This window comes from Cavia porcellus, unplaced genomic scaffold (assembly GCF_034190915.1).
Source record: "Cavia porcellus strain 051 isolate PalLab524CR breed Dunkin Hartley unplaced genomic scaffold, mCavPor4.1 scaffold_29, whole genome shotgun sequence".
Classification (NCBI taxonomy): domain Eukaryota; kingdom Metazoa; phylum Chordata; class Mammalia; order Rodentia; family Caviidae; genus Cavia; species Cavia porcellus.
Window position 1 is genome coordinate 22,786,303 of NW_026947512.1, and position 21,747 is coordinate 22,808,049.

At 49.0% G+C, this 21,747-nt stretch overlaps 2 long non-coding RNA genes across 4 annotated transcripts; one reads left to right on the forward strand and one right to left on the reverse strand.

Annotated features, from left to right (window-relative positions):
• The first annotated feature begins 9,742 nt into the window (after window positions 1–9,742).
• On the forward strand, window positions 9,743–14,077 carry LOC134474009 (uncharacterized). Its single transcript, XR_010044540.1, has 2 exons — window positions 9,743–9,915; window positions 13,885–14,077. It is a non-coding gene; the product is annotated as an uncharacterized LOC134474009 (long non-coding RNA).
• An 839-nt stretch (window positions 14,078–14,916) lies between these two features.
• Window positions 14,917–19,673, reverse strand: LOC134474011 (uncharacterized). 3 transcript variants are annotated; one of them, XR_010044542.1, is made up of 4 exons: window positions 19,588–19,673; window positions 17,077–17,149; window positions 16,570–16,731; window positions 14,917–15,355 (listed from the first exon to the last, which is right to left on the reverse strand). It is a non-coding gene; the product is annotated as an uncharacterized LOC134474011 (long non-coding RNA). The 3 variants fall into 3 exon arrangements; XR_010044541.1 differs by having other exon boundaries at window positions 16,570–17,149; XR_010044543.1 differs by lacking the exon at window positions 19,588–19,673 and adding an exon at window positions 17,361–17,442 and having other exon boundaries at window positions 16,570–17,149.
• Between the last annotated feature and the right edge of the window lie 2,074 nt (window positions 19,674–21,747).

Here is a 21,747-nt window from a genome sequence, read left to right on the forward strand (position 1 = left end):
TTTGAACCGAAATGCACATAGCACAAGATTATGAACTGATTAGTTGAAAAAAAGATTGGGACCAGAGACTCATAGGAACCTAACACTGTATTTCTCATGGGAGCTGTGGGTCAGAATTTGCTAATTCTTGTTCAGGATGACTTTCTAGAAGGTATCTATTGTCAATAACAAATCAGCTGTACTTACTTCACAGTGGGGCTTGGGGCTTGAATGTGCCTGTCCTGAATGTGCCTTCAATCTACCTCTCCATCTCTCGAAGCCCTTAGTCTGGTATAGGACCTGGGATCCCCCACAGGGCTGGGAATATGGTTCCTGAATGTGCACACACAGTAACAGCACCAGCCTGGGTTTCTCTTCCTCTGTCTGGAAATTCCACCCCCAACACTTCATTCATTTGGTTTTACTTAAAGAACAGCAGAGCTCTGATGACTCACAAAGGCTCTTCTCACTGGTGTGACCCATTAGGTCCTCACAACAATCGTGTGTTGATGGCATCACGGTGCCCATTGTACAGACTTGAGCCTCAAGTTCACAGAGGCTAAGTAATCGGCCCAAGGTCAACCAGTGTGTTGGCAGCAGTTGGAAGGCTTAGCTTCTATTGTCTTTCCACGGTGGGGCTCTCCCTGTTACAACATAATACCCTAGGGAAAGTAACAGCCCCATCTGGCTACTGACACTGAAGTGTGAATGAGTACATTGAAGTCCCCAAGGAAACTGGCAGAGAGCTGTGAGTGATAAACATCTGAGCGCCCACTCCTCAGCTGCCTCTGCCTGGGACCAGGGCTCAGGAGCTCCCTGAATCACCCTGGCTCCTCCTACCTCCCTATACCTGTGTTGGCTCCAAGTCATACAGACCTCTTCCTGGAAGTCAGATCCATTGATCCTGCATCCCCCTAAATAATCAAAGAAAGTCTTTGTCTGTAGGATGAATCCCCAATATTTGTCTAATACTCAAAGCTTCCCAGTGAGATGACTTCCTTCTCCTGTGTTTGGGCAATGCTGGGGATTAAACCTAGGACCTTTGCATTAAACTACATCCCCTGCCCTCTTTATTTTTCTAAATTTTGAGAAAGGGTCTTGATCAATTTCTCAGGCCTTGAACTTGAATTTCTTGTCCTTGAACTTGAGAATCTCCTATCCCAGCTTCCCAAAATGCTGGGATTACAAGCATCATACCAGGCCTAGCTTCTCTCAGACTTTGGGCCATGCAGATCTCCCTGTCTTTTCCTCCTATTGGTCACTTGGGCTGCTGTAACAGTACTGCGTAGGCAGAGAAGCTTAAACAACAAACACGGACTCCTCATAGTATGGAGGCTGCAAAGCCCAAGACCAAGGCACAGGCAGATTCCTTGTCTGGGAAGGACTCTTTCTTCTAGCCGTCTTCCAGTTATATCCTCACATGGTCAGGAGAAATATCATTTTTTATGTCTCATTTTATTAGGCTACCTACCCCATGCAAGAGGTTTCTTATCCTCCTGACCTAATTACAGGCCACCCCTCTTGCTGCCATCCCTGGAGGTTAGGATCTCAGCAGTGAAGTTTTCTTTCCCTCACTGCCTTGCCTCCTCTTGTTCTTGGCCAGGGCAGCACCCAGAGAGGCATGCGCGGAGTGAGGACCCTGGCTTCTCACACCCCAATCCACTTGCTCCCAACCCCACTTTCTTGCATTTCAGCAAACACGCTAACCTGTCTCTTCCCCGAGAGAGTCAAGGCCTTTGGGATATGCATATTTTTCCCTTTCTTTTTCTCTTTTTTTTTTGGTACCGGGGGTCGAACTCATGACCTCACCCTTGCCAGGCAGGCACTTATGTTGCTGAACTAAACCCTCAGACCAGATGTGGATATTCTTATCTGAAAGAGTTTTTTGCACAGTTAGAAGACAGAATATAAAGTAAAGTGGCCTTTATTTTAAGGATGCAGAGAGAGGACTCAGACTCGTGGTGTGGGGAGCATACTTAGAGCTTTAATCTGGGGTGGTGCCTAAAGGGGCATTACTGATGCACCAGCAGCTGATTGGAACTCATTTCCGAGCCACAGGTTAATTGCCTAGGGGCGGGGAAGACCTCACGGGTAAAGCCCCTTGGTTCCACCTCCCACTGCTGTAGTATCCTATCTAGGGCAAAATCCTTTCATTAACCTCCTCATTAATACAAATTCCCACTTTCTCCCATTCACATCTCCCTTCCTGTCTCAGGAACTACATTCCTTTGCTTATTGGAGCCAATCTGGTCACTGCTACTTTTTCTTTCCTGCTCACTAATTTTTTACTGAGACAAGCTACACACATCAAGAATTACCATCTTCACCATTTTAAGTGCGTGGTTCAGAGGTGGTTACACTGTTGTGTAACTATCACCATCATCCACAGAGGTCTTCACCTGGCAAAACCCAAGGTCTGCACCCTTTAAACAACTTCCCATTTCCTACTCTCTGCTCTCATGGACTCATACAATATTTATCTTTTGGGGACTGACTTATTTTGCAATGACCTCAGGGTTCACCATGTGGTAGTGTTGTACTCTAAGAAAATAGCTTTTTTATACATGTATTATAGCAAACCTGCAACATGGCTTACTAAATGTGTTTTTTTATCCTTTTTCCCTAACTGATATGTTAAGTGACCTAATTGATATGTTGAGCAATACTCTCCTCTGTAAAGAATTGCAAGAATCTCACCTAATTGATATGTTAACCATTGTTGCCCTCTACAAACTACAGAAGTTGTGCTAAAACAAGCTAACAAGGGTTGTTAATCACTGTTAGGCACCTCTATTCTCCGCTAAAGAGCTAAAGAAAACTAGGATGGCCCACTAATTTACACTTGTTTGAAGTAACTTGCTTGTGTGCAGACAGATTTGCTATGAGTTTAACCCTTTACCTGACCTTGATTCCCTTCCCAGAGAGAAAAAAAAAACATAACTGCCGTTTTCTGTTCTGTATGGCGCCTTATTGCCTCCCTCTCCCCTCACCTATCTATCTAGGCCATAAAGAATTAGGGTTTCTGGTGACCTCTTCCCGACCCGGTGACGATCTGTCATAAAATGAGCCTGCCCCAATTTTAGGAACTGTTTAGCTTCAAAGAAATTACCGGGAAATACTATGGCCCAAACCCCAATCGGTGCTTTCCTTTTGTTCTGTATGCATCAAATGAGTTAGATAACAGATCTTTGTAAAACTTAAGTTTCAGCTTCTTGTAACTCTTGACCCCTTCGCACCCACTAGCGAAAACGAGCTGTCCTGGGATAATTAACTCTCCACTTTCTTCTCCAAATATTGCTGCAGATGTGCCACTCCAAGATAATGTCAGTCTGTAGGATGGAAGTAATTTGAGAAACACCAGGAACTTCCGAGATTGTCAGAGCTAAGTGGACAGCAACACAGTTTCCAGATTCGGGTCAACAAGTTTGATGGCTCTGCAGGTTTCTTTGTCCCCCCCGCCCACTTTTCCTCCAGCCTCTTTTTAAAGTCCTCCCTTCAGTCTCTGGGGGCAGTCTCCAAATTGGCTCCCGGAGACTCGTCGACAGGCCTGAAAATAAAGCCTTTGCTACCTAAATTTTTGGTGTCTTGCTTCCTTGGATTTTATACTGGGGCCCGAGTTATAACAGTAGCTTGGGTTGGAGTTTCCTCCCTCTTGTTGCATGGTGTCCTGGCACAATGCTAGACCACACTGTGCATGGTTCATCCTTGATGGACCCTTGGTTGCTCCTGCCTTGGTGCTGTGAACCTGTGTACTGATATCTCAAGATCTTTGTTTCCAATCTTTTGGGTACATAGCCAGAAGGGAAATTCTAGATCACTCGCTAATTGTGTGCTTCACTTTTTTCTTTTGTCCTTTACTTTTGGAGGAAATGCTATACTATTTTCCACAGTGGTAGTCTTACTGTTGCAGGCAGCCAAGTTGGTCAGAAATATTATAGGCAGTGAGACAGGACTAGGTCCTCAAAGAGGCAGTGCAGAAGCCCGGATAGTTTGCAACTGTGGGGGAGACAGACACCTTCTGCTGTGGGCCAGGCCTCAAGACAAAGGATCAAACAAATGCATCTACATCCTAAAGACTGATATTATAATTAGTTCCCTATCATTCTGGAGTCACCATTCCATCCCCCTTGGGGAAATGTCATAGCTCTAAGAATGCCTGCTTCCTACTTTGTTTTTTCATTTGTCCCTAATGTAATCAATTTTACCTGAACTATTCCTCTTATTGGCTAAGTATAGTTATGTCCCATCTTATTCCCCTGTCTGCCTTGTGAGTTTCCAATTTCTCCCCATCTTGAATCCATGGCTTTACTCTATAAAAGTCCCTGGAAAAGACAGAGTCCTTGGCAACCTGCTCAGGACCTCTTTTGTCTCTTAGACAGAAGCTTTCTTTCTCTCAATAAATATATTCTACTCTTATCTCCATTGTTCCTAAAATTTATTCTTCAATTTTAGAGAATATGAACTTGTGGACATAGTAGATTGGGCGTTTCATTCTCCTATATCATTATTTTACATTTCCATGGGCAGTGCATGAACATTCCAATGTCTCTATAGGCTGGCTAATGTTTCTTAGATCCTTTTTAATTTTTTTATTTATTATTTTTTATTTTGAGACAAGGTCTCACTATGTAGCTTAGGCCTTCAACTTACAATGCTCTTAATTCGGCCTTCTGAGTTCTGCGAGCCCAAGCATGTTTCACAGGGCCCAGCTTTCCTGTGTGTAGATACTGGCTGTCCTCACGAGTGTGACTGTTATGTGGTTTTGATTTGCATCTCTGAGGATTAGAGCATTGGGCATCTGTAGGTACTTCTTGGTCCTTTGTGTATCTGCTTTATGTCCTTTGACCTGTGCTGAAGATTATCCTAGTGGCCTAGTGGATCTGTCCCCTTTGTCCTACATTTTTGCTGCTGCCCAATTTAGGTCCTCCTTCTGTAGGGACAGGTAGCCCTGTAGATAGGGAAAGACAGGATAAAGCTCTCATTGAACTTTACTAAGATCAATAAAGAAACTTACTAAAAGTAGTTTCTGCCTTCACAGGTAGATTCTGCAACTAGGATAATTAGAAAGTCAAACGAAGGAAAAGCTAGCTAGATTGGAAGAGGCACCAGGCAACACAATTACCGAAAGCCAGCTCCTCTCACCCACTTGAGCAAAGGCCATAAAAGACAGCATTCTAAGAACTCTTATTTGGTATGTAAAGCACACCTATGCATATACACCAGATACACACATTACACTTGTCCCCTTTACTTCATCGTTAAGTAAGCTGCCTTCTTAGTAAGCCCCTTACCTTCACTTATTCATTACAAAAAACAGGAAGAAACCAAATGGCCAGAAGACCATCAAGAGAACAGATCAGACAGCAACCAGTGCCCACCTGAGGGATGACAAAGATACTAGAACCCAGTAAATGGAGCCAAAGATAAGAACTCCTGGGCTTTGAGCTGTAAAGTCCGTTACCAATGCACAATAGTAGTCTCCTCTTTCTTTTCCCCCAAATAAGCCGTCTTTTGTTATATTAAACTTTGCCTTTGTTTAGCAGCTGTGTTTTCAGCAGAGCAGTGGCATGGTGTGATACATGTTGTGGAGAGCTGGCCACCCCTGGACCTAGCACTCCATAGATTATTTATCTTTGTGCTCCTGTGGATAAACCCAGGGCTATATTAATTCTCTACTATTGAACTACATCTCCAGCCCAACCAACTTTTCTTATTATAATTTTTTTTAGATTTTATTATACATATTTGTGTGTTATATATACTTATTTTTGTTATATTTGATGATGACGATGATTGCTACAGGTGAATGGCCCTTCTGAAACTCATGTTGAAATGTAATTGACAAGGCACTAGTGTCATGGGGGCTTCATGGGTGACCAGACCATGCAGCCCAGCCTTGGAGGGGGGACTTAATGCCTTTCAAAGACAGCTTGCAGGAATCAGTTACCCCTCTGCACTCTTCCTTTTTGCCATATGAGGAGGCAGCCAGGAGGCCCTTGCCAGATGCCAGCACCCAGCCCTGGAAGCACCAGCTGCCTAGATTGGGAGCCAACAGTCTCCCAGTCTCAGGGATGCTGTTGTAGCAACACAAAATGGACTAAGACGATGATAATTATTGTAATTGCTATAAATTGATACTTTGGCTTTTAATTCTTTCACCTTCCAATCCAGTTTTTATTCTGCAATGTGTGTGGGTTTTAAAAATTCATGTCTGACAGTGTCACCCTGACATTTGGTCCTCCACTTAAATGCATGACATCCAGCTCCTTGGCACCTGGCATGAAGACCGAGCTCCATAACTTGTCACCACCTCTACATCTATTCCCACCTCATTCCCTTCTGCTTGTTCTCAGACTAGACCTTCACATCCTAGCAAGAACAAATGCTTATAACTTCTCCATGGCTCATTCTGTTCCCAAGGTCTGTAAGGGCCTTTTTCTTTGCTTTTCTGATGAAGTCTCCTCCTAGGAAACATAGCTGGGGTTATGACATTTGTCTACCCTTCAACCAGAGTCCCTGCTTCCTTCTGAAATCTAAAGGAAAACACGGGGCTGGGGATTTAGCTCAGCGGCATAAGTGCCTGCCTTGCAAGCAGGCAGTCGTGAGTTCAATCACTGGTACCGAAAAAGACAAAAAAAAAAAAAAAAAAAAGGAAATCACGCTGCGCATTTTATAGATCTCAGGGGGGAATGTTTTGTATGTTCATGTGGAGAGCAAAGCAAGAGAAGCTGGCTTTCCTTCTGTCTGGATTTTAGTCTGAATCGTAACGAATTCACATTTACCAGGGTCAGGGGGCAGGATAACGGGGAGGATATAGGATGTGTTTTTCCCTCCAGGTAGAAGTCTCTGGATTACAGTATTTTGGGTGATGGCGCCTGGTTTGTGGAGGTGTGGGCGAGAGTAGATATTCGGTCACAGGTCACGAAATTTTGGCTCTCTCTTGAGTCACTCTGGGAATCTCCGAACTCTTAAATAGTGACAGTAGCAGAAACTTTCTTCTGAGGGGCCAGAAACCAGCCCGCGGCCTCCTGGCTCCACAGCGCCCTCTGGTGCCAAGCTTTCTCTGCGCCTCCGGAAGTGCCTTCCCTTGGCCACGCCCAGGGAGGGGCGGGGGCTGAAGATCCCCGGCTGGAAAGTAAAGGATCCTCCCAGACAGCTGTGCACCGCCACGGTTCACTCCTTCTCTCCCTGTGTGTGTGCACTTAAATGGGTTCCCCAGGGTCTCTGAGCCCTGGAATTGGGTAAGAGCCTATGACTTTTAAAGTGATGTGTACGTATGCTTATGGATTTCGAAAGTTTTCAAAGAAATGTTCTTCCCATCCCCAATTAATAGCCACACAGCTACTTACTCAGGGGGACGCCGGACCAGTACTCAAGGGAGACTACGCTTTAAGAAAGACACACATTCTCCAAGCAGCTAGGATGGGTACCATAGCAAGTGCGTTGCAAGCAGTTATCTTGTGAACAGGCAGTGTGTTCCGGGAAGATTGAGAGAAGGATGGAGAAGGGACAGAGACAAAACTTTTCCGCTTAGCACCTGGGGGGAGAGTAGAGGGAGTGGAGTAGGGAGAGGGACGTTCATTTACTGTCCCCAGTACTCTGGGGTTCACATGCAGGTGATCGCACACAATCAGTAAATCTTAAACAAGCCGGTCACATATTCATATTCTTGTTCATATTTTTACACACACACACACACACACACACACACACACACACACACACACACACGCACACACACACACACATCACGCACGCGCGAGCCCAGTGCCCCACCTGGTGGCAGAAAGGAGAACTTCACTTCTTTCTCCCAGTAATAGAAATGCCAGTACTGGCGATGTAGGTACGTCAACCCGGGGTTTTCCAATCAGACACAGGGAGACAAGAATTGAAACAAAAATCACTGCTCCATACTCAAATCACCGTTCCACGATCAACTTTTTCCGGTACCTTCGAAGTATTTTATTCAACCACAAAATCCCCACCACTCACTACCAGTCCTTAAAGCGGATTGCCTATTTCAGTGCACACAGAGGGAGAGAGGCAGTGAACCAGTGGCGTGCACAGCTGTCTGGGAAGATCCTTTATTTCAGCTGGGGATCTTCAGCCCCTGCCCCTCTCTGGGCGTGGCCAAAGGAAGGCGCTTCCGGAGTGCAGAGAAAGTGACTTGTGTCATTTTTTTTCTCTTTGCTTGATTTCTGCTGTTCGCTGTCATGGACAGAATTACAAATTATACTTCATTTTTTCTTGATTATTTTATATTCTTACTTTATTTTATAAATGGAAACGGGAAGCCACATAGTAACAATAATCTTCTAAACACATAGAAAAGTGTTTCTCAAGGATTTTGGACTCAGAATCCTTGTAGTATCCCTAAGACCTTTGTCTGAGTTGGTTAAGTCTAGCAATACTACAACAAATTAAAAGTAGGATCTTAAAGCGGGTTTTAAAATCCATCTAATAATTTTATGTCTATCTTACATTTTAACTTAAATAGAATATTTTATTATGAATAATAAATATATAAAAATAAATAAATATATAAAATATAAATACAATATTATAAATAAAACTTTTGGTGATAAAATGACAAAACCAGAAATACCTAATGAGAAAAGTGGCTTTGTTTTATTTATTTATTCTTTTTAACAAACTCGTTAATATTTGGCACAATAGAAGGCAGCTAGATTTTTAAAACCACTTCTGCAGTCAGTGTGTTGTACTCTGCTTTGCTGAAATACACAAAGAATACCCAGCCTTACATAGATACATAGTAGAAAAACAGAGGAGCATGTTAATAGCCTTTTTGAAGAATTGCAGATATAGTGCTTGGATGCTGCATCAAAACTCAACTATAGGAGTATCCTAAATGTGCACTCCAAAAGCATATAGATGAAGTTTTCATAGGCTGTCACACAAAATTTCATTGGTTTATCTTGCACTTGAAATGATGCTTTACCCCTGTGTGACTGTGTGACCTTATACATAGGTCACATAAAAGAGATTGATGTTCTGAATTACACTACTTTTCCTAATGTTGATACACATGTATCATACAGTGATTAAAATTGCATTATTTAGTCTGTGGAACTAGGATGAAATCCAGGGCCCTGAACATGTTAGGTAAGTGCTCCACCACCCAGCCACACCCTTCTTATTTTTAAAATTTGAGATAGGTTCTTGTTGAGTTTCCCAGGCTAGGCCAGAACTTGTCTTCCTGCCTCAGCCTCCAGAGTGGCAGGATTACAGATGCACACCACTACATCTGGCATCAAATCACATCCTTAAATATCATCCTCAGTCTTACCAAAGTCTTTACATAGCTGGGAACCTGTCAAACTTGCTTCTCCAGACACAAGTTTTACAACTTTTTGTTGTTGTTTTTGTTGTTTGAAAACTTAAATTTTATAGCTGACAACAGACATTACCACTTGTTTTCCATGAAGTGACAGCTTAGTTAATTTTCATAAAAATGTCTATCCATATCCAATTCTGATTAGCAATAGTCTTTAAGTCAGGTGTTCTTTCAAGCAAAAACGACAGCTAGAAGTGCTGGATACTGCAGAATGACCCAGGTGCGCTGACTGCGTTTAACGTAGCCTAACACTTACATCCCCCTCTTCACCAAGGCTACACACTGCTAACTTTGGTGCCACAGCTGTTTGACCTCTGCTGCCTCAGCATGGAGGGCGAAGGTGGCAAGGCAGTGAGAAAGGCAGAACGCCAGCCCCAGGCTCGGGGACTGTCCTCTGGGAAGCTCTCCGGTGCATCAGGCACTCCGTGGTCCAGGGTGGGGAGGAGATGGCTGGGAGATTTCATTTCATCCCGAACCCGCCCTGTTCCTACCTTCGCTCACCGCAGTGACCGCTCTGGGTGGAGTTCCGCCTACGTGCCTGCTGGGTCCCCAGTTGGAACGCCTTGCTGTGGGGCTTTGAGGTATTGGTTCTGCAGCTGAACCTCAGACAAGGGGAGAGGACACCGGTGGGGTCATGACTGGGGGGGGGCGCTGCATTTGGAAGGAAGCCAAGGAAGGTGTGACCTCCTTCATGCAGAGTGGAGAGAAGCCACTTTCCCTTTCTTCTGCCGCTGAAGCCTTACTTTCTGAAGGACTCTGGAGAGGTTGTCATGCTGGCTGGGATCTTAAAGGAGCTTCTTTGGGCCAAGCCGGTGCCCAGGCCGCTGTGACACAGTCATGGGATGAGGGCAGGGATTTGAGGCAGAGTGGAGAGAGAGCGCTGCGGTATTCAGAGGCATGGGCTTCGGAGAGGGGCGAGGGGGCAGGAATGGGGGCAGGTGAGGCGATCAGTGCATGCGAAGGCTGAGCGCTGGCCTGGGTTGGCACCTGTTTCTCCCAGCCTGGAGGTGGAGGTGGTGGTCACTATGCAGGAGCTAAATTTAACAACAATGACCCAGCTGCCCAGCTGTTGTTTCTTTGTATGTCTGAGCACATTGTTGGAGGGGACAGCAGGTTGTCACCTATGTCAAGGGCAGTGAGTGGCCATGGCTGCTCCTCCCAGGGGGAGGGGAAGGTTGATGCCTGGAGCTTGGACCAGATGGCTTCCCAGGTAGCCCTTTCCCTGTGCCCCTCATCTGGGAGCTACCAACCTTGTTTCAGACCCTAAGGAAAGGCAAGGGTCCTTCCTGAGCCACCAGGGGCAACTTCCTGCACTGGCTGTGACTACAGACACCTGTCAGTGATTTTCCTTGGCCATTCCTTGAATCAGTGAGCTTTATTGAGCACCTACTATGTGTCCAGCTTGGGGCTTGACACTGAGGACTCAGAATGAGTGAGACTTGGTGCTGGCACTGGAGCTTCTCCCAGCTGAATGAATGGATGATGCCGGTATTGTGCTTGCAGTGTAGGGATCAGGACTGCTAGGGTGGGCAAGGCAGGCAGAGACAGAGGGACAGGAGGGCAGGACTTTCTGAGAACATTGAGTCCTCCAGGGTGGCTGGAGCCAGTGGGGTTAAGGGTTGCAGAAGCTGTGAGGAGGCAGCCAGTGAAAGAGAGGGGCTGTCACAGTCAAGCCCCAAGTCCAGGGTGTGTGGGCCATGTGGGAGAGCAGATCAGGAGATACTGCAGGGGGTACAGTGCGGAACCTGGGGCTCCATTAGCTGTGGGATGTAGAGAAGGGAGGAGTGGTTTGGCTCAGGGTGGCCTAGGCAAGAGACACAGGGAAGGATGACGGAAGGCTGGGGCTGTCCCCGAGGACACCCCTCTGACACCCAGGAAGCTCATTTCTGTCCCTTGCTGTCTGCTGCATGGAAGGAGGAGTGTGAAAACAGCAAGAGAGAGCAGGACACTTGGGGCTGGTTCCAGGGGCCCAAGATCATCCCAGAGGCCTGCACAGAGCTGGGGCCTGACTAGAGAGTCCCAACTGCATCCCAGGGCCCAGCTCTGTGGCTGGGACAAGGGCCTCCATGCATGCAACCTATTGAATACAAGAATGGCTGGCTGGCAGTGTGTGTGGGGACCTCCCGAGTCCTTTGGGACCAGAGCATGGGAGACAGGGTGGCGGGGGCTGGGTTGTTCGTGGTTAACTCAGGAGCCTTGCTGTGGGGTGGACATAGGCCAAAGCCAGGCTTCTTACCCAAAATCCTGAGTCTGCCCAGAAGGGCACCTTTAGGTGGCTCTTCAGGAAAGACTGTTAGAAATGCAGACTTCTGGGCCTGTCTCCAGCCCTGCTGAGTCAGAACCTGGGGGTGAGGCCTGTGCCTTGTGTTTGATCAAGCCTTCCTGGAGATTCTGAGCCACCACTGGGCTAGCAAGGGCCTGTCCTGTGGTGTACCATCCCTGTCATATAGGGACAGTCCCTGGAGGCAGCTTTCCCACAGAGATGGTCAGAACCAGATGAGCCACTCAGAGAGAACTAGGGAGTCCACAGAGCTGGAAAAGCCCATCTGGGAGAGGAATATGCTTGCTCCCTGCGAAAGGCCCAGAAGTGGGTCGCTGGTGGAGCATGAGTTTCGGTGCAGTAAGCACTTCCTGTGGCCAGGAGGGGTGCAGGGCAGCTGGGAGGTGGCAGAAGAGGTCCAGGGGCTAGTGTCACAGTGCTGGGGTAAGCTGGGCAGGGGTGATAGCTAAGGTGAGGTGGCACTAGGAGGTAAAGTGTCCTAGTTCCCAGGATTAATGACTGCTTACCTGCTCTTGTGAAAAGAGTTTGTTTCTAGGGCGGAGTCTACACCTGATTTGCTAGTTTACTTCCCATATCCCCTTTCCCTGCCCCACAGGGACAGCCCTGAACCCTTTCACTTATTACAGTGATTTCTGCCCAGGCAGCCTGATCTGCAGGGACCTGCTGAGACTGGCCCTTCGTAGGCTCAGAGACAGCCTGGGGCAGGAGTGGGGTTGCCTGTGGGTCCCCTTCATCCATTTCAGCACCTGGCTGGAGGGAGGAGGCAGGCAGAGAGGCCTGGGAGGATTCAGGGCAGGCCTTGCTGAGACTAAGGAGCAGGAGATCCAGGGAGAGTGGGGAGAGGGTGTGGGGGAAGTCCTGGTGCAAGAAATCTAACCTGTGTGATGAGCTACACCACAGGGCCCCACCCAGCCCCTGGAACCTGCTGTAGCTGCTACAGCCTCTCCTTCCCTTTCACTCACCCCGTCACCGCCACACCCAGGCCTCTCTGGAGGGCAAGCAAGGGCCTTCTCCTTCTGGCGTCTCACAGCTGCAACTAGCAGCTAAAAACCACGTGTCACTCTGTGGTCAAACCTCTTCCGATTCGGCGCATCCAGAATCAGTAATTCAAAACAGTGCTTACAGTTTTATCGTTGGAATGAATTATATAGAGCTTAGAGTGCCCAAAGCCCATTCATTCTAAATTCTTGGTGGAAACCCCCCCACCAGCTGAAGATGATGGCAGGAAGGTGTTTATTGAGCACTTACTTACTATGTGCCAGACCTCTGGCTGATGAAAGAGCTCAGCCTTTGTCAGCTGGGTGCAGTTCTGAGCTCTGCCTCTTCCTTGCTATGGGTTTTGGACAAGCTGCTTAGCCCCTGGAGGTCCTGTTTCCTGACTGGGTGATGGAGTTAAGAATAGAGTCTGTCTCAGAGGTGCTAAACTGGGACTATCCTAAGAACTAATGCCTACCAAGCATTTGGAAAGCCTTTTGTGCACATCACCTTATTTAAAGCCTCTGAGGTGGTACTCTCCATACCAACCCCCCTTTTTTATTGTTTTTCTTCTCTTCTGTTTGAGGAGAGTCTTGGAGGGACTAAGTTGCTGGGTCACACGGGAAGGGAGTTCATGCCCAGCAAGTGACAGAGCTGTCTGCTCTTAAGGTGCACCTACTGACTAGGTCTGTGTTTCTAACACCACCGGCCTTCATGGAGAGTTGATTTGTGGCGGAAATGGATCAGTGACAACAACCTTTGGGTTTCTTTTTTTTTTTTTTTTTTTTTTTTGTGGTACTGGGGATCAAACTCACGACATCACGCTTGCCAGGCAGGCACTTACAGCCACTGAGCTAAATCTCCAGCCCCAACCCTTGGGTTTCTACATCCCTTCTGTTCTAGCTCCTGTGGCCCAGCCATGGCAGGAAGGATGCCAGTTGGCGAGGGCGGGGAGGGGCCTGGGCTTGATTGTCTCCAAGGCTGACAAGCGCTGGGGGAGGGGCTTCTGGCGGGGCAGATGGGTTGGGCTTGCTAATTTGGGCTCCTCTGCTTCCCCAACAATGCCAGGGCGTGGTGACAGGTGTTTGCTTGGAGGGGACAGGCCTTATAGCACAACCCATGGCCTTGCAAGCCTTCACTCTCTTGGCCAGACCTTTCCTTCCCTTGCCCTGGGGACTTTCAAGCCTGGGAGGGACAGGATGACCCTGCAGGCTGGGGCCACCAGAGGCTGGAAACTCCTTCAGCCTCCTCCTCTGCCAACACCTATCTGAGCTTCTCCCACTTTCCCACACAGGCCTCTTCTTCCAGGGCTGGGCTCTCCTGCCTTCTCCTGGCTCTGCCCATCAGTTTCCCATGGAGCTGTGAAGCCACAGAAGCTCTGGGAGGTGCTGACCTTAGAGACGTCCTTGTGAGGCTCAGCTCTGGCCAGGGCCACCTCAGACTCTCCCTGAACACTGTTTATGGTACCGAAGCCTCACACATGCTAGGCAAGTGCTCTGCCCCCCAGCTACACTCCCACCCCTACCCCTTGTCTTTTGTTGGTGTTTTTTGAGACAGGGTCTCACTATGCAATTCAGGCTGCCCTGAACTCCCTCCCTGGGTAGCTGAGGCTGGCCTCAAACTTACAGTGATTCTCCTGCTTCAGCCTCTTGAGTGCTGGGATTGTACGTGTGGGCCACCATGCCTGGCTCATCACCAATTCTTTTAATTTTAATTATATATGTATTTATTTTGAGTTTTTGAGATAGGGTCTTACTATGTATTTCAGATTGGCCTTTTACTCATCACAAAGCACATCCTGGCCTTGGAATCACAGCACTCTTCCTGCCTCAGCCTCCTTAATGCTGGGATTATAGGCATGTACCACCAGGCCTGGCTTCTCCCTGGACTTTTAAGAGAGTCCAAGGGGAAACCATCCACGTTGTGTCAAGGAGAGGTCCTCTAGGAAGAGAGGGGCACACCTTAGAAGCCAGATTCACTCTGGGGTTACTGGACACAACCCACTTTACAAATTAGGAAGTCAAGAGTCAGAAAGCCGGGGCATTTTGCCATGAACCTGAATTTGGGTAGGAGGCCAGAAAGGTCACTGATTCTGCGCAGAGCAGGGTTTACAGATGAAGCTACGTAAGCACTGGAATAAAACCAGTTTCAGCATTATCATGCTGTTCACATGTTGTGTGGATTAAAAGAGGGCAAGTGGCCACCTCAGGAAACCAAAGGAAGACACAGGAAGGAGACGGTGCTAGGACATTGGTGGCAAGCCTAGGGCACGCGTGCCAACGCGGGCACGCAGGGCCTCTCTGTCGGCACACGAGCCGAGTACGTGAGTTGCTTTTTCTAGACTAAAATCTCCACGTTCAGATTTAATTGCGGTGTTGGCATTTTGCGGTAAATCAGTGGGTCTGGGGTTGCAGTTTGGGCCCGCGTCTCTAAAAGCTACGCCATCACTGTTGTAGGAGGGCGGCTGTGCAGAGAACTTTGCTCACCTTGATGGGGAGTAAGGCCTGAAATGCAGCCTATAGCCAGGTGGAGAAGCCCTGAACCCGCTAGGCTGCGTTCACCAGTAGGGGGCACTGTCTTCCAATTTGCACTAAGGCTAGCCGCAGGTTCTGAATCTGTCAGGGTAAAGGCAGGGACAGTCATATTGAGAATTGTTTTTTATATTTATTTATTTTTGAGACAGAGTCTTGCTATATAGTTCAGAGTGGCCTTGAACTCGTGGCGGTTTTCCTGCTTCAGCCTCCCAAGTGCACCACCACTCCCAGCTGTATTAGTATTAAAAGGAAGAATGGGAGGAGAATTAGAAGGAGGTTCAGTATCTGCCTGCTGGAAAAGGAGCCCTGAAGAGGAGCTACCTCGGAGCTGGATGTTTCGGAAGGCCCAGCCCCTGGGCCCTGGGTGTGAGGCTGTAATTTAGGCTGAACTGGGCTGGTTCTCACTGACCCTCTAAGTCCCCCTATCGCCTGCTGGTCCTCAGCACATCTGAACCATGAAGCCCACGGCCCAACAAGCTTTGTGTTTGAGGTTTCCATTGCTACTTTAACAGATCACCACCAATGTGGTGATTCGAAGCAACGTGAGTTTATTATCTTCCAGTTCTGGGGGACAAAGGCCAAAAGCAGTCTCAAGGGACTGAAAGATGGTGTTGGAGCCTGCTTCCCTCTGCAGACCTGGGGTGGGGGTCTTGCCCTGCCTTCCTTTCTAGTGCTTAGAGGTCCCCTGTGTTCCAAGGTTCATAGTCACTTCCTCCATCGTGAAGGCAACAGCCTTGTGTCTTCTCTCCTCTGTCTTTCCTGTGTCCTATGTCCTGTCTTCTTTAATTTTAATTCTTTAATTTAATTCATCCTCCTCCTCAGTCTCATCAAGGCCCTTGAGATCAGATCATGCCCCTGTAGATAATCCAGAATAATCTCCATGTCAGTCTCTAACTGAATTGCATTTGCTCCATTCCTTTGTCACACAAGGTGACATTTTCACATTTCCATTCAGTCATGGGGGGAAGCATCAGTTCAGCTGGCCACAAGGTGCTCTGCCTGGTACACGGCCTGGGCCATGACCTGGTCCTTATGTAGGAAGTACCCTCCATGGCCACTGGGCTACACACAAGCCCAAAGCTCCAGCTCTGTTCCTGCTCTGTAGGCGAAGTGGGAAGTAGTGACCTGGGCCTTGGACAGTAGTGTGCTGTGAGGAGGTGACCTCTGTAGCTAAGGTGGGCAAGAGAAAGGCTGCAGAATCACACTTGCCCAAGACAACCTGCAGGGCAGCAGGGCAGACATATCCCCTGCAGGACCTTGGTGGGGTGGGGACGCTTCCTGCCAGGGATCACGGGCTGTGAGGGGCTCTGGGGTCTTCTTCTCCTGATGCATAGATGGAGGAAGGCAACGGCAGAGACTCCTGGGTGTAACAGGTTTGTGTGTGCGTGTTTGTGACAAGGTCTCCCTAAATCGCTAAGGCTGGGCTCAAGCTCATTATCTCTTACCATGGCCTCATGAGCACTGGATTATGGGTGTGCAGCACCACAGCTGGCAAGTCTTATTTTTGAAGGTCATCTCTGAGCGGACATCGAGGGAAAGAACCGAGAGCAGTCTCTGTGCTGGAGGCCAAGTCACTTCTCTCTCCATCCCTGAGCTGGTGTAGAGAGCTGGATGCACATGGGGTACAGGACCGGTGGTGTGGGAATGGACTCAGGACCCTGGACCCCTTCTGCCTAACAGTCAGAGGATGAACAATGCCACAGGTCTTTAAGTCTCCACAAGTGGAATCCCTGGCTTTATGGCTCCTTAGAGAGGAGCCTGTTTTTTAGGCTTGTCTTAACCCTCTTTTGGGCTTCTGATTATCAGGGCTTCATTTTTTCCCTTTCCAAAAGCAGGATGATTCACTTACATAATTCGTTTTTTGGCATATATTGCAGTTTATAGGAAAATGAGTATATAAATGATAAACATGAAAAGACAAAGGCACCATGCATAGTGGTACATACATGTACCTAGTCAAGAGGCTGAAGCAGGAGGATGCCAAGTTTGAGGCCAGATTAGGCAATTTAGTGATGCAAACTTTGTCTGAAAGGAAAAAAGAAAAAAAATGAGATAAAAGAGTATAGTTCAGTGTTCCCTGGGTTCAATCCCCAGTACTGAAAAAACAAAAAGAAAAACAAAGAAACAGACAAATCGATAAACCCCAGCAGCCTCCTCCCCATGGTGCCTAATTAAAGGCGCCTGCCTTTTCCACCCTAGCCCCTCCACTTGGACTCCTATGTCCTCAACCCTATACCTTCCCAGGCCTTGTCCTTGCTCCAAGGCAGCTTTCCAGCATGGCTTGTCCCAAAGTCAACATGCCTATAACAGGATCAAAGCCACCTCTCATAGGCAGCAGAATGTTGGTGTCCACAGGACAGAGCTTTAGCTTTCTGTGGGCCCTGAAGGAGCAGGCGTGGGCACTCCTGCTACCAACCTTTTCTCCAAAAGTGAGGAGCACCGTGAGAGCCCCCCTTACCTCCTGTGGCTCTCAAGGCCTCTCCCTGGCCTCCAACAAGGGCCAGTGTCCTGCCTGCCCTGCCCCAGCCTGGGATCCTGGCTCATGAGATGACCGACTATAATAGCCACAGGATTAACATAGCAGGCATTGTCTTTCTCTCATTATAGGGTGGGTATTATGTGTTCATCAACAGGCCTAAAAATACCCAGCAAACAGGTGCAGCCTGTGGCCCCCAGCCTCCTGGAGTGGGCCAGCCTCTAGCTGGACATGATTAGGTGGGGAGAGGTAACTTGGTCTTACTGAGATTCAGGCGTGGACAGAACCTGGGAAATGACACCACCCACAAGGTTGCAGACCCTTAGCCTTTATGAGCATGAAGGTGGCCTTGCCTCCAGGTGGCCCACGAGCACACCTGGAGCCCTGGAACCCTCCTGGTGCCCTCGACATAGGAGCAATTCTCCAAAGCAAGACTTTGGCTCTCTGGGGTTTGTTGGACTGTGGGCTGGGACTTGATTTCTGTGTTTCTTTGCAGGAGAGGTAGGGTCAGCTTGGTGGCTCCTTGCTGGTTTCCCTGGGCCTCTCAGTATTCTGCTGTCCCTCATTACCCTCCCCATCTCTGCCCAGTCCTCAGATCTGATCTGGCTCTTCAGTCTCTTTTCCCTCCAGGTGGGTGCTGGCTTAACTCAGTGGGTGTCCTCCATGTGTACAGCATCTATGTGCACACACACTCGTCTTCCTGCCCATGTGCCTGTCGTGTGTGTGTGTGTGTGTGTGTGTGTGTGTGTGTGTATCACAGTGTTTGTGCCCCGAGGTGTGTATGGCGGGGGAAGGGCAGTGGGCTGTTCTATTTTTACTGGCCAGTTGCTGTTGGGCACAGTTTTCATAGCCTGCCCCTGGCTCTGCCCCCCTCAGTCTGCAGTCTGCGGGGAGGCTCAGCCCAGCCCAGCTCCCCAGGATTGAACAAGGTAAGTGTCTGCAGCCTAGGACTGTGGACCTGGGTTGTGGTCAGGTAGGGAAGCTGGGGTTTGCTTCGAGGAGAAAGTGAGTGCTTCCTGCCTGCCCGATGAGCAGTCCCCAGGTCCCTCCAGTTTTTTATCCTGTGGAGTGGCGTGTCTCCTGCAAGGCAGCTATGGGGACTAAGCTTCTCTAGGGCAGGATGTCTAGCAGCCTCTTAGAGCCCCGAGGCAGGGCTTAGTGGATCTTGTTCTCTTGAGGCATTGCCTAGTGGGTTGCAGAAAGATTAGGGGAAGAGGGTGGCCCTGTGGCCCAGAGCACTGAGGCTGTGAGCTGTGTTTACTGTTTGGGAAGAGCCTGGTGCGCAGTGTCTGCAACAGGAGAAAGAAAGAGCACTGGCAAGTGAGGTGTTGGGAGCTTAGAAGATGAGACCAGAGCCCCTGCTGCCCGAGGACTCGGTCTCGCTTCTTTGTTCTTTGCCTCTGAAGGATACGCTTAGCTCGCTTTGTGTGTCCATCTGTTCCGGAAGGCACATGCAGGTGGGGGCTGACTGCCAGCCCTGCTTTCCCATGGCAGCTCTGAACTGCTGGAGGTCTTCTTGGGGTGGCAGGTTTTGACAGCACTGAGGGTGGGTTCACAAGAGCCCATGACCACATAACTTGGGGCAGCATCTGGAATGTGGTCCCATATGGGGAGAGAACTAAAGGCTAAAGACCACAGATCGTCTGTACACCTGTCCCTCCAGCACCATCCCAGGTCTGAGGCTCGCAGCCCCAAAGCACTTCTGAGGTTAGGGCTTTCCTATTAGGAGCCCACAGGGCAAGGGGCTGGGGTGTGGTGACAGGTGCTGGCCTCAAGCTTGGGGGTCCAGCCTTGTTAGCGGTCAGTGAGAAGCCGAGAATGCCCTTGAGCTGGGGTCCAAGGACGAGGGATGGAAGGTGGGGCACAACGAGAGCCTGACTAGATGTCTGTGTCCTCTCTTGCTTTTTTGTGATACACACACACACACACACACACACACACACACACCCCTAGACTTACTTACACACACATGCAGCTTTCATCCTACCTCTTGTTGCCTGGCCTTTCCACCTAGGGGTCCAGGGCAGGGAGAGCTAAGCCCTCAGGCAGGCAGTGTGGACTCTTCTCCCTCCCTCCAATCATGGGCTTTTGGGTTATCTCCTTGTTTTTCCTTTGTGCAGGAGATGGAATCCAGCCCTCTAAGCCTTGCATTTGCTGCTATCTACATCCTGACTTCTTATCAGGCCCCTGCTTATCTTCCCCACAGCCTGTCAAGGGGTCTTGTCTGGCAGGTGTCAGAGTTCAGGTCAGGCCTCATGCCTGATGTGGGACCCCTGGGTCTGGCATTTGTCAGCAGGACAGGCCCTGGGGCTTGGCAGGAGGCCCGACACTAGAGACAGGGGCCCTCTGAGAGAGAGGGAAGGGTGATTATGGCAGAACACCTACCACAAGTGAGGCCCATCCCAGAGAAGACAGACACAGGACTTCTAGGCTGAGACCCGGTTCCATGTGCAGACCAGCACTCCCAGGAGACAGACAGACTTGGTGGCTTTAGAGGAGCAGAGTGCTTGGAATAAGCAGCTGCCTATAAAATCTAATTTCAGCCAAGCATTTGTGGAATTTACAGATCGTCTGTACACCTCTCCCTCCTTGCCCCAGGGAGACAGCTGGGACTCTGGGGTCACACTCCGCCACTCCCCCAACTCTTCCCCCCCAGCCTCACACTCCCGTGGGGCCGAGGCAGAGGCGTAGGCAGGGTCGGTCCAGGAGGCTGTCTGACTGGGAGGGATTCAGGAGAGCTGACCAAAAGCTGAAAGCCCTATTGCTGGGACTTGGAGGACGCTTCGTGGCAGGATGGAAAAGGAGAGAATGGGCAGAGGAGAGGGGCTCTGGGTGAACCTCCCGGTAGGCACCTCGCAGGTGGCCTTTGGATTCTTCCCTCCCTGATCTGAGCCAGGTTCTTGACTGAACCAAGTCTTGAGCACCCTGAGCTGCCTCCTCCTCAGTACACAGGGACCCTCACTCCACGACCTAGCAAGACTTCCTGTCCTGCCTTGCAAGCTTTTCCCAGGGCCAGCTGCCCCTTTCCCCTAAGCTCTGGCACAGTCTCTCCCTCCACCTCACCTGGGCCAGGCAAGATGGCAAGTGAGCCTGGCTCTGGGACACCTCACCTGAGCAGCGGCTATAGCCTGCTCCTCAGCCACATGCTCACAGAGGACAGCAGGCTCCTGGCAGCTTCTCTCAGCCAGCGCTGTCCTGTCCTGTGGACTGAACTTGTTCGGCTTCCAAGGAAGATGTGGTTCGAATGAAAATCTCATATTAAGTGGGAAACCACTTACGCAAGTCCTTCATTTCACAGGGAAGAAAACTGGCCCGTAGAGGGTAAGGAAAGACTGCAGCCAAATGCAGGGTCCATCCGGATTCTAGGTTCACCTCCTCCTTTCAGGGCCTCCCACACCCTACCAAGGCTGCTAGGCCCCCTGGCATTGTGCCATGTGGTGGCTGCCTGTAGCTCCCACCATTCCATTCTGATTTCCCTGTGAATACACTCAACTTCAGCGTGGCCCTGGAGTTTGCCCTCACCAGGAGCCCCATCGGTGCTTTCTGTAGTGAGTTCCCTTCTGTTCTCTAAGGGGCAGGCTTTCCCTGGAAAGGGCCATGTGTAAATATTTTAGGCATTGCAGGTCACTTTGGGTTTTTGATCACAGATTCTTTCTTGTTTGGTTTTACCACTGTTTAAGCAAAATCTGATTTGGGGCCATTTGTCCCGGAGAGTGTAGTTTGCTGACTTTTGCCTTGATGGAATTCATAATATCCAATTTATAAAAATTCTTTAATTAATTCATTACTTTCTTTCACCGTGTTTGGGGTTGGCACAACCAGGTCTCAACCTAGAAGTCCTGTGTCTGTCTTCTCTGGGATGGGCCTCACTTGTGATAGGTGTTCTGCCATAATCACCCTTCCCTCTCTCTCAGAGGGCCCCTGTCTCCAGTGTCGGGCCTCCTGAGCTACATCCCCAACCCTTTAAAAACATGCTTATTTTGAGGTAGGCTCATGAAATGGGTAGGGCAGCCTTGAACTTGTGATTCACTTTTCTTAGTCTCCTTAACTAGTGAGATTACAGATGTTTGCTGTAACATGCCTTTTAAAAAACGCTTTTAACATATGCCTATTTAGCAGCATTAAAAAATAGGTTTCTCACACACAT